The sequence below is a fragment of the Anopheles stephensi genome, chromosome 3 (genome assembly GCF_013141755.1).
Source record: "Anopheles stephensi strain Indian chromosome 3, UCI_ANSTEP_V1.0, whole genome shotgun sequence".
NCBI classification, from domain to species: domain Eukaryota; kingdom Metazoa; phylum Arthropoda; class Insecta; order Diptera; family Culicidae; genus Anopheles; species Anopheles stephensi.
Genome location: NC_050203.1, coordinates 15304665 through 15316957, shown reverse-complemented (window position 1 = coordinate 15316957; position 12293 = coordinate 15304665). Strand labels below are relative to the sequence as shown.

Here is a 12293-nt window from a genome sequence, read left to right as displayed (position 1 = left end):
TTTACAACAAACAAGCCTAATAACACATTTTTTTCTGGAAACCTCTCGATGTTTAAAGCTCTTCCAATATCGTCAGTTATAATTTTAAAGTGTTCAGACAATTTCAAACATATTCTCCCAATTCTTTTTGCACGCAACAGCCAGCTTTTTGAAGTGGTCATCCTTCAACTGGATCAACACAAACAGGATGCAGAATAAACTTTACTGCTCGAAGTTGAACGTACCCTTCATGTACTCTTGCACTGTGGCCCAAAGAGGGACAAAAAATCATACGAGCCTTGTGGACCACGCACTGTGCACTAAAAAGGAAGGACAGAAAGCGGACCAGTATCATAAAACCGAAAAAACCACGAATGGGTCTCTTTCCTCTATAGCTAGCCTTCCGCAGACTGTCTGACCATTCCTTCTTCACGTGTCCCATTTCAAGCGTAGTCCCTGCCCAATCTTGGGTAGCTCGTGGTTTGTCTGATGATTTTTATTGCATGTGTTGCATGTGTTTCGATTTTTGGTCCCGGGCTTCTTTTTTCATAAGTATATTCCTAGTCATAGAGAGGGGTTTCTTTTATTGCCCTTAGCTAGTACCCACTTTTTTCTTCGACGATACAAAGCGAAAAACATTCGGTACGCTTTTCACTGTTTTATACATCTATGCTCATCCGTTGCCTAAACGAGGGTGAGTTAGCCTTCTTTGTGAGTTTTGGAACTTAATGTGAATGCGTGTTTACGGGCGAATGAAGATACGTGCAAAGGGGTCAATATTTGAACATGCAAATATGAGAATGCAAAAAGAGAGTTGCTGTATGGTTTTGTTTGAAATATTGTTGTGATCATTGTTGTGTCCTTTAACAATCGTTTGATTTTGAGGAGGTATACGAAAAATTATTTAAATTTAATTATGCATTAATAATGGCACAACATGATTACTGGTTTTTCAATAGACAAATCTCAGTCTGATATATTTAATTAATAACAAATAACAATAAACAATACAGAATGAATTAGTGGGTAGCATCTAATTATAATTATAGCTTTATTCGCGAAGAGCAAACGCTTATTTCGCTCTTTGGACGATGCGCCTGCCAATATGCAATACAAATATTTAATAATGAGTTCTCAGAGCTTACTAGTGTGATTTTATACACCTGAATTGACACAAAACCATTCACAGATAATCCCTAGCGGAGGAGGCTAAATCCATTCGACTGCATCCATCTCGCCATCCACATAAAAAAAACACGGATTTAAAAATAATTGCATATATTCAGTTTAAAATACTAACGAGTTCCACATAATTTTGTAACTAAAACCATACATTCCCAACCAACCAGCCCGAGGCCTAGTGTATTGCTATGGAACTACATTGAAATGAAATTACTAACAGTGCCACCGGTACAATTGATCAATAATTTGATGTGGAAGTACCACACACTCACGCTCTCGGTGCGACAAGCCCACCACTCCCGGATGGTTAGGCGGAAGCGTAATTACCGTATTTAATCAAATGCTTTCGCTACAGTGGCAACTACTTCCATCCATTGCGAGACGGTCGAGCCCGTCGGTAGGTAGCGCACGGAAGCCTTACGCTTGCCACTCAAGGCACACACATGGTCCCGGTCTTGATCCTCACGGCACTCTCGGGGACGCGAGAATTCGAATCCAATCGAACCGGGTTGGTGTACCAATCGATACAGACCGATGGATGCAGTAAGCGCGCGTGTGAGTGTGTGGTGCAGGCGCTTAAATTGCGTAAACCTCACAAAACAGTCAATAATAATCATCGTCGGTAATTAATTAGACTCGCGGGTGCCACGTTGAGGTTTGGTGCCGGCCGAACGCACGATGCGCGGCACTTACGTGGTGGTGCCCCGCTTAGACACAAATGGTTTTAGCGATTGGTGTGGTAAAGTTTGCTTACTTGGAGGTTTTGTGGTTTAATGCAACCGTACCGGGGAGGCAGCCACCCGGTAGCTTCCTTTAATTCCACCCCCCCCCCCTCCTGGCCTACTGGCACCTGGTTGACTTTCAAGGGTGGGGTTTTTCCCGGGCGGGAATGTCGTAATCCATTTTGTCGAGCGTATGTTGCACGACCGACGCACCGGTAGAGATGCTGGTGATGAGAATGTCGGACCGTTTGATCACGATGTTGGAGGTTTTGCGGTTGATTTACTCAACGCCGGCACAAACGGTGTTACACTGACCGGTCGGTTTGCCAATCAACTTCGGCGTGCCCCGGCGGGATGCTGTTTGTAATCGCCAACAATTTATCACTCAAATAGTGGTTCCGTCCCATAGGAACCCGTACAACCGTACCAAAACGGGGGCACTTCAGTGTAAACGCCTGCGAAAACGCATTAACGGTGGCCTTTCGTTGGTCAGCCGGTGGAGGCGTTGCCATCGTGGTCTTGCTGTAGGTGAAAAATGCTTCACGCACGGTTTTGCGAATCCGTGTGGGATTGTGCTGTTGACTTTGTGGGCACTTGCCCACACTTCATTCGGGTTCCCGTATCTACCTTTCGGCAGGCACGACAGGTGAAGCAAAAATTTGCTCCTGGCAGAATTACTCATCACATAAATAACCATAAATAATAGCACCTACATCATGTGTGTGTGTGAGCGTTAATGTCTATATGGCAGCTTTTGTTTCGCTGGTCTTAAGTGTGTTCTTTGTTTTCTCTCTGCCAACTTTGCTCCTTAAGTTCTAGCGCTACTCCTTGCTGATACATCTGCTGAAGAATGAGCGTGTGTGTCTTCGGCTCCCATGTAAATGTTGTTACCTTTATGATCGCCTAAAATTTTCCGGCCTATGGTTTTTGGGCTGCTGGGTGGATGAGAAAGAATGCCTCCCGGGAACGGTAAAACTCATCCCACGGCGGCGCCACGAGCGTATGGTGCAGCTCAAGTGTGGAACGCAACTTGCCACGGTTTCCGTGTCCGGCCGGTGGCGGCATCTTTACGAGCGGCGCTATTTGCGCAAATACGCTCCGGTATGAAGAATGTGCAAAGATGTTAATTTCATCTCTCGACGGCTGAGGCAAAAATGTTTCCACAATGGCATGGGAAATGGAAGCCATCGTTTCGGGCCGTGGAATGTCATTGCCGTGGCCAAGAGTAGCTGGAAGGGGACGGTGCGCCGACAGGGGTGTTAATGTGGTGCGGGCGTGCTGCGGTGCGTGGCAATAGCTTACATTATGATGTATATCCTTGAACGGCGCACCTGTCCATCCTGCAGCAAGGCAAATGACATGCTAACACGTATGAAATATGTTTAGCCAAAACGGTGGAACCGATGCCGCGCTGCGTGATGAAATTTGTGCGAATGTGCGCAACGGGCACATGCGGGTGCAAACGATTGTGGCCTGAAGGTGTGTGTGTGTGTGACAGGTGTGGTGTGATGAGAAGCGTGGCGATTTTTTTCTTCTTTCACCTCACTTGGTTCTGTTTTACAAAACAAAACAGTAAACGAACGGTAATCTAGCAAAGTGTGGATGTTAACACATTTAATATGTGGGAGGTGATTTATGAAAAAATTTCCTTCTTGCTGCCGAAATGTGTCAACGAGTTGTTTTTCTTTTGGTGAATTCCGATTGAGAATGACAGTTTTACAAGGCGTTTTAAAAATGAAATTCTTTGTGATGATAGTTTTAGAATGATTCATTTGAGTTTTAAGTACTTTTTTTCTAGTTTCAGTCGTTCTTCATTGGCTACGTTCTAGTTATGCGTTTTAGTTATGTAAACACATGTTTTCTCGTAGTTTAACCCGAAGCAGTTCAATAGCGTTTCAAGTACTTCCTCAAGATGCTTGGTTGGTAAGGCACGCCTGAAACTATGCAATTTTTTGTATTGAATATGAAAAATGTTTTAGCGCACTCTAATAGTCAGACCAATGCTGCTTAACGATATCTACCGCTTGAAGTTATCTATGTGTTCGGCAAGTCTAAGTCAGCTTTATGTCAGTCGGGTGCTTGGTCAGACAGCCCCAAAGTAACAAGAAAAGTAATGCATCGATCAAATCAAATTTGCTTGTTCTGGGACTTTTAACGTTTCACCTATGTACTGCTTATCTTATTAAGGAGAGCACCTAATTAAACTTGTCTTGCTTGCGAGTAGACAGCTAACCTTTCACAGATATTAAAATGAAACATTTATACTGGGAACTCTTCGCTCAGAGTTTGAAGTTCTCCAGATTCATCTACTTAACTGGATCAATACGTATTGATGCCATTGAAGGAATTAAAAATAAATTAAATTGCATAGCGACAGGCGCTTTTCATTCCTATAGATTATTTCAAGGCGCTAAACAAATCACATTGCGATTGTAAATTTCTGAACAAAATGGATTACAAACATGGATAACTTCAGTGTAAGATATACAAAGCTTTGTAATCAAAACGGTGCAATTATCGTGTTTTTTTCTCATCAAAAATGTATCTTCATCGCTCTTACTCTTTGTCACAATTGCCAAGAAACTGTATGTAATTTACTCCGGTGAATTGCACTGCAAAATTGGCCATCATAAGAGAAGCATAAGAGAAACAGAAGTCTCTTCACAGCCAAGATATTCTGCTCAACCCCATAGCAAGGGTCCCGTTTTACCCACAATGCGAATGGTGGAAAGTTTACCCCAAAACAGCACCAAACCCGTAGCCGAGCTTCCAATTTGCTACCTTTCGTGCGGTGAAACATTTTACGGGGACAGTTTGGTGACTATCATCGTGTCGTTTGTGTGCGCATATTGAGTTTTTTGAAGAGCAAGTGTACGTGTGCCTCGAGTAAAACTAGATCGTGGGAAAAGCGTCGTTCCATGGGAATATTTCTGTTCGCGAGAGGTTTTTCAAGTACACTTGCAAATACCGACACTTTCACGCACACACACACACACACCCATCCATACAAAATTTATATAATTCAGTATATCGGCACACATGTGTGCGGATCGTAAATCATGCGCAAAATGTGTGCCCACGTGTGGAAATGGGCTTCTTGCACCCACTTTTCCCAACCCGGCCACTCTCGAAAAAGGCGAGAGTTGTCCCGAGGCCACACCGTGGCGGGAAAAAAGCACCCTTCCCGGAAACCATAAAGCCCCGGCGGGAGGTTCGCAACACACAAGCTCCCAGCCGTCCGGGCGGCACAAAAATACTGTCAAACTTTTTCTCACTCCGAAAACGGGAAAATGATATCATTGAGCTGGTGTGCTGTGTGTGTGTGTGCCGGCATGCTTCATAGCCGGGCATTCCTGGTTGCGATGGGTATGTTTAACGAGTGGCGAACGCTGCGTAATAAGCTGCACTCGAAAGGATGTTAAAGTTTTGCAGCGGCTGAAAGTTTCTCCGGCTAGTCAATCGTTAAAGACAATCGGACAGAGCAGCACAGGGAAGCGGGATGTGTATGGTATGGTGGTGTGTACTTCTTTGTGAAAGTTTAGTGAACTAGCCCAACTGCCGTTGGGTTGAGCTGGATGGTTTTTGAGTGAAAAATCTGTTTCCCGGTAATTGGTTAGCTTAAGCACTGTTGGCGGGTAGTATGCATCTGTGATTAAAGAGTGTCCATTGTTAAGTAAAATGTAGATGGATTTTGTTCCGGAAATAGAGTATCCCTCCACGAAATAGAGTTGTGCTCCAATATCCATCCATTTAAAAATGTCCAGAGCAACACGATACATTGGTGCAATCATGCGAGTTCGAACACGCTCCCTTCTAATATCAGCATACTTCAACAGAACCGAGATAGCTTTAATCAATATTGAAGAACAATCTAGCTGCTGCCGCTGAAATGACTCGTAACGAAGCCTTTGTTTCTCTCTAGCTTTCGATAAAAAAAAACCATTCAATAGAATTCCACGATCAACGATGGAATTAAGAAATAAAACGAATGCGAAAAAAAAACCAACAACCCTCCCGGCAACACTGGCGCTGAATGGGATCTATCACAGATGTATGTGCGTGTTGCCTACCTTTCAGGCGCGAAGATAACGAACGAACCAGAATTTCGGTGTGCTTCACGCCGACCGGTTGGCCTGTCAGTACGGCGGGACTTGCATCATGTCACGTAGCTTGTTGGTGCTCAAATAATACCGCTCGCCGGTTCTATTCCGTCCCCGTTTTCCCGGAACGCAGACTCCTACAGGCCAAACCCGTCGAATGTCAAATGACACGGTGAAGCGATGTGGTGATGACACAGACACACAAACGTACCCGACGGCCTCTTATGATCCCGACCGGTTCGAGATCGCTTGTCGGGCGAGGGGGTTCGGGACGTGGCGAGGTCAACGTAAAGCTCGATAGTGTGATGCTTTTCCGGATCGTTCGTTGGAAAATGTTATTGCATACCTTTCGGTGCTGGCACTCTCTCTCTCTCTCTCTCACACACAAACATCATCCCGTTTCGGTTTGTTAGGTGCATCGAGTGTCGCTGTTGAAATGTTGAATTTGAAGTATACTCCTGTGGCCAGAAGTACGTATTTTCGCACATACACGGTCACGGGGTGGATCTATGGAACGTGAATCTATTCGCCCCGCAAGGATCACTGGGCGATGCACCGTGCAGGTGAGACACTCTTGTATTTGTGTTTGCGTTAGCGTGTCCCTGTGTGTGTGTGTGTGTATTATTGCATGACAACTTATCCCGGCGCCGTGTTTTGCGACCGACGGGTTTGACGATAAACTTTCAACCTTCCAATACATTGATTCTGGCACACACAAACACACACGGACGGATGGATATAGCAACGGACTATATCACAAACAAAAAACTCATCCGTGGGTTTCTTTCCGTTTTCCTAACCATTCCGACAACGCGTCCGCGTGGTCGGTGATGTCGTCCATAAATTTTTGTTTCACGCCATAAATCGCAAAGCACCATAAATTTTCGCATACCACAAACCCCAGATTGCACCTGTTTACTTTTTGCCGACTTGCGCCCGTCCCGGAACCCATCCGGTGCCTGTATTCGTACACAGTAGTATGCAGATGAACCACCAGTAAAACTAGTGTTTTTGTTTTTGCTTCACGCTCATTGTTCGTGGTTGGTTTGTTGGTTGGCAAGCAAGAAACAAACCAGCGATAATGGTGCGTCCTCTAAAACTCATCACCACCAGCTCAAGGACAGCATCACACTGGGTGCCTTGCAATCAGTCGGTGCAACGTCGTGTGTTCGTTGGTCGTATATCGTTAGCAGGGAAATCGGGAGGAGTGCAACTTCGATTTACCACCGAATTCGGTAATCTGGTTGTTTGTTTCCGAATCGATAGGTAAAAAAAGTCCGCCAAACATTCCGCGATCATAATGGCAAGACGAAGTTGCGATCATCATCAACATTATAAACCGGCGCCTGCCATTATCGTTAGCGTTGCGTCAACTCTCAAGAGGTTGGTCACACAAGGGTGCACTTGGCGTGCGCTGGGCTGGAGTCTGCCGGGAAGGCATAAATGCGATGGCCGGTGCCGATGGTTGCCAGACGGCGATTTTATCACTTAATCGCTGGAAAATCATAACGCTGGATATCACCCCGGTCCCGGTCAAAGCTGCACTTAGGTGGGAATGCATTAAAAAGCAGCGACAGCGTTGCAGTAAAAAAGGTGATGCAATTTAAGCCCGATAGCAACATAAAATCAGCCTGATTGGCACCGAGCTTTGTGGTGTTCCGAAGGCCCGGAAGGAAGCAATGGAAACGAAATTTCCTTCTAGGAACAATTGAACAAAAAGTAAAAAAACCAGGCATTGAGCAGTCAAACACCGATTCATATCAGCGCGCGATATCATCAGCAGAAAATAGCCAAGGTTTCAAGTTTTTGAATTTTTGTTGTTGTCAATTTTATTACTCCCTATATCGAATGGCCAATTTATTACGTCCGCAAATGATCGCGTCCATAGGTCAACGTTATCGCACCTGCACCCGAGCAAAAAAAAAGGGGTGATAAAAGGTGGTGCCAAAAGGTCTTTTCCGTATTCGGTAAGTGTGTGTGCGCGCGAGAGTGTCGATTGATCCGCTAATAAATTTTATGAAGCACTCCATAGACCATAAAATCAGCAGTATGCCGGTGCGCCACAATGGTGCGCCGTACTGGTGGTGAATCATACACGGTGCTTCTGGTTCAAGGTGTGTGTGTGTGAGAGCGAATGTGTTGTGAGGCTGATAACAAAGGGTGTTTGATATAATGGACCATTGTCACTGTCCAAAGTGTTGGTTAGAAAATCACAGTAATGTTTGGTTCAATAAAGGGTTGTAAAATGGACGATTCTTTGTTTTGAAACTGGTTGTTGGACTTTAAATGCTAATCTTATGAGAGAAACCATCCCTACTTAGACTTTGGTTGCAATAATAGGGTTTTTTAATTGAATCGTTCCTTTCCACACCAAAGATTGCATAAATAAACAGTTGTTTATTCACAACGCTAATAGATAATTGTTAATACAACAAGTGTCTCAATCTCCAGGGAGAGGCGGGATGGGATTTGAACCCCAGTTCTGCCGTGTGAAGACCGGCGCCGTTTCAGTCTCTTCCACTGGATCGCCTCAAATCAACAGTAATTCTAGTAAACCAGTAATGGCAGGCATGGCCTAAGAGGTCGTTAGGCCGATAAGAGAGAGAAAGAGAGTAAAAAAGTAGAAATTGCATACTTTTGGGCGTTGCTTTTCAAATGTAGTATTTCAAAGCCGGTACTTATTGTACTCTTGGGGCGGTCCGATGGCCGAGGCGATAACGGCACCGGTCTTCACACGGCAGGACCGGGGTTCAAATCCCATCCAGACCGCCTCCCCGTACGTAGCGCTGACCACTTTACTACGGGTAAAAATAAGTCACATAATGTCAGAAATGGCAGGCCGAGTCCTCTCGAGGTTGTAGTGCCAAGGAAGAACAAGAAGAAGACTTATTGTACTGGCATCGTCACTTAAAGGCCTTTCAAGCACAATATCAGCCATTCTTGGGGGGTATAGTTTTCTATCGTATAAAAAATAATAAAAAGGCCAAACCTTTGCTCTAAAACTTACTCAACAGTGTTTTTCATAGCTAAAAGAGTTTTGTCTTAAAACCTGTGGAAAAAGAGATTGGTATCAACTCTCTAATAGGCTGTACTCTCTTACGCACAATTATTTCTACTTAGCTTAGCTTTTAATTTTTTAAATAAAAAGAAATTCGCTTCTGAAGACCTTCTGAGGCTGTACTGAGGAATAGGGAATATGAATAGGTGTAAATATGTTGAGGTCATCATCATCGTCGTTGCATGTTTATCATACATAACTAATAAAATAAACAAAGAATAAAAAATATATTGCTTTCATACTCAAAATAATATCCTTTCATTGCTTATACTAATAGACTCCATTTTTCACGAATTTACTCAACGTAAAACATGCTTCCCGGCTGAACCATCCCTAATGGGGTGCAATGCTTTACATGTTGTTCTCAACCTCCAAAGTGATTTTTCCTCTCTCTCTCTCTCTCTCTCTCTCTCTCTCTCTTTCTCTCTCTCTTTCTCTCTACTCCCAAAACCAAGCTTAACCTCGTTTATTCTCTATTACTTACATTAAATCCCACTCCGTTTTAACTTAATTTTTGCCTGTCTTCACCCACATGTGCATGTGGTGATGCAAAGCAAGAGAAAAAATCGGGGCCAGTCCGTGAGTGGAGGTGTCACTGGGATTACAGCATCACTTGCAGGATCCGCCGTATCCGCTGCCCCGAACGCTTGCTCCCGGAAGACACAACCATTTCCGGGCTACATTGAGCGGCAAACTTTTGATGTGCACTTTATGCATCAAATTTGCATTCCTAGCGATGCCGGGCACCATTTGCCCGATCGGGAATCCATTCTGTTTTTTTTTTCCGCCGGGCGCTCATCTTCGCCCCACTTACATCAGCAAGAGAGATGGGGTTGAAGAGATGTTTTTTTCTTCTGCTGTATGAGCTGGTTGTTGTTCTCGGGTGCTTCAGCAAAGGGTTTTTTTTGTTTGCGAGTGTGAAGGATAAAAGTGTGGAAAATGCTTGCCATTTTGTGTGTGTGTGTGTGTGTGTGTGTGTGTGTGTGCCTTTTTTGTTTGTATTTTTTGCCTCCCCCTCCCCCCCCGTTTGCTAGTGGGCCAGAAATATTATGGATGGTCAAATGGGGTTTCACTTCTCGCTTTTTTTTTGCTGCTCTCTCCCATTGCTTCCATCTTGCAGCCTTTTTAGTGCTACTTGGCCGAATGCAATTTTCTCGATGGTAAATTAACAGCAACGAGGGAACAGCTGCATGGCGATGCAAATGATTTACGTCACACTAACTACCTCACGTTCGGTTTCTTCGGCTCCCCCTCGTTCCGTTGGGTGGGCCCAGTCCACCGGGGTGGCCAATTAGAGCAAACACGCTCCCCGCAACAGGAACGGTTGGCTCGTGGTGGTGGTTGCGAAATCGTGAGCAGGAACACAAAAAACAAACCCCAGAACGGAACGGTTCCGACCCGAAAGCAAAATCGGGCGTGGAAGCTTTCACAATCATTTACACATTTTAAGTGAAAACAATCCGTGACCGTTTTAGTTTTTGCACCGAGCACCATTCGTCCCTCGGTGGCCTTGGTTAAATATTGAAATAAAAATAATTAAACCCGCAGAACGTCTCAACACGCTGCCGAGGGATGAAATAAGATTCAATTAAAAGCTATTGGAAAGGAATTATGGGACGGCCATTTGTGGCGCGGCATAATGTGGCTGCTTTGACAGCGAGGGGAAAAAACTGAGGAAATATGCAAAAAGTCAACCGAAAAAGTTGTGTGCATGGATGCTGGCAATTAATTTGTCTTCCGTGCTGCGGGCACTACTGCACAAAAGTGATTTAAAATTACCATAATGGGTTAAATGCATTCATGAACCTTTGCGCCTTTGCGTTTTTGCCTACGGATGTGTGATCCGCAGCAGTGTAGCCGGCCGGTGGTTTGGCAGTTTTTCTTTTCGGCTTCGGTGTGTTGGTGCCGGGCTGAAGATGGAATGAAAATGACAGTACCGTAGCAAATCTTGTGACAGCTGTCAATTTGCTGCGCCAAGTACGCAATAAAAAGAAGGGGCTGCGTCACATGGGGACGCGCTGGCAACTACGATTGGCGGGGGAGAATGGCGTCGTGTTGAATGAGGTCGAAGAGATTTGTTGCAAAATATGAGTTCGGTATTTTTTCCGTGGTGTTTCACCCGGCCAATGTGCCTGTGCTTGTCACAATACGTCACATAGGTTGCAATGATTCGATTTCGGAAAAGCGTGATTGAAAAAAAAGCAATTTTCTACCCATGAAATCTTCCACAAGCTGTAGTGGAGCAGGAAATTTTAAACTAAATATAACTGTTTAAGTGAGACGTTAAGAAGCGTCTTCTACCTGCGAGAGATATTTTTGGCTGCCAGCACAACAACAACAAAAATTCTACCGGTGTAAATTAACACACGTCAATGAGTGTCGAACCAGGTCAAGTTGTTGGTAGTGACGTGAGTGTGTGAGAAGAAAATTTGGATGGAGAAAAAAAAATGTACAAGATGCCGTGTAAAGGAAACAAACACAGTCACTTCGGAAGAGTTTAATTTTTTATCTCACGCTTAATACCATTTGACACATCCTGCTCCCTTAAAGACTTATTTATGGAGCAAGCATTTTTTGTTTGGATTGCATTTTGTACAGTGACCTAGAAGCGTACTGTCTGTGGTGTTTAATAAAACTGTCCGCATCGCTTCCCCACTCAAGGGGACCAAGATGTATCATCATGGTTACTCTTTTGACCGAGTGCCAGTATGTCAACAACGCGCTAAGTGGCTCGTTTATGTGTTTTAATATTTTCCAAGTATCAACAACACACAGCAATACATGCACAGTAGTCGTTTCGTTTAGCATGAAATATCGACATTGGCTCTGTAGTGGGATGGTCAAACGTTTGCTTGGCAGCTTGTCGATCGTTTGGCAATAGTTTAAGCGTTTGGTTTGGTTTTATTGCCCATCTCGGTATTTGAAATCAGTAGCTTCCAATGAGGATTATAGTTGGATCTTTAATTAGAACTTACTTCTCGTTTTAGATTTGAGTAAATGTATTCAGAATTCTACCAATCATGGAACTTAGAAGAAAGCAATTCTACAAAGCACCATGCGCCTCCATCGACATTTTTATACGCAAATTTTTGCATCGTAGAATGAAATCCATTTGCAATGTGTTTGCATAATCAATAAAAAGAACGAAACAGCTCTTCTTTCATTGAAATTGTGACCCCTCTCTAAACCACATCAGTATCGTGATCATGGCACCACCATCAAGAAAAAATGCATACTTTTAGGCGTCGCGCT

General features: G+C 44.2%; 1 protein-coding gene across 8 annotated transcripts in view; it reads right to left on the bottom strand.

Moving 5' to 3' along the window:
• The window catches only part of LOC118510909 (trithorax group protein osa), a 101876-nt gene that overhangs the window by 34743 nt on the left and 54840 nt on the right, over positions 1-12293 (bottom strand). The window lies entirely within an intron of this gene.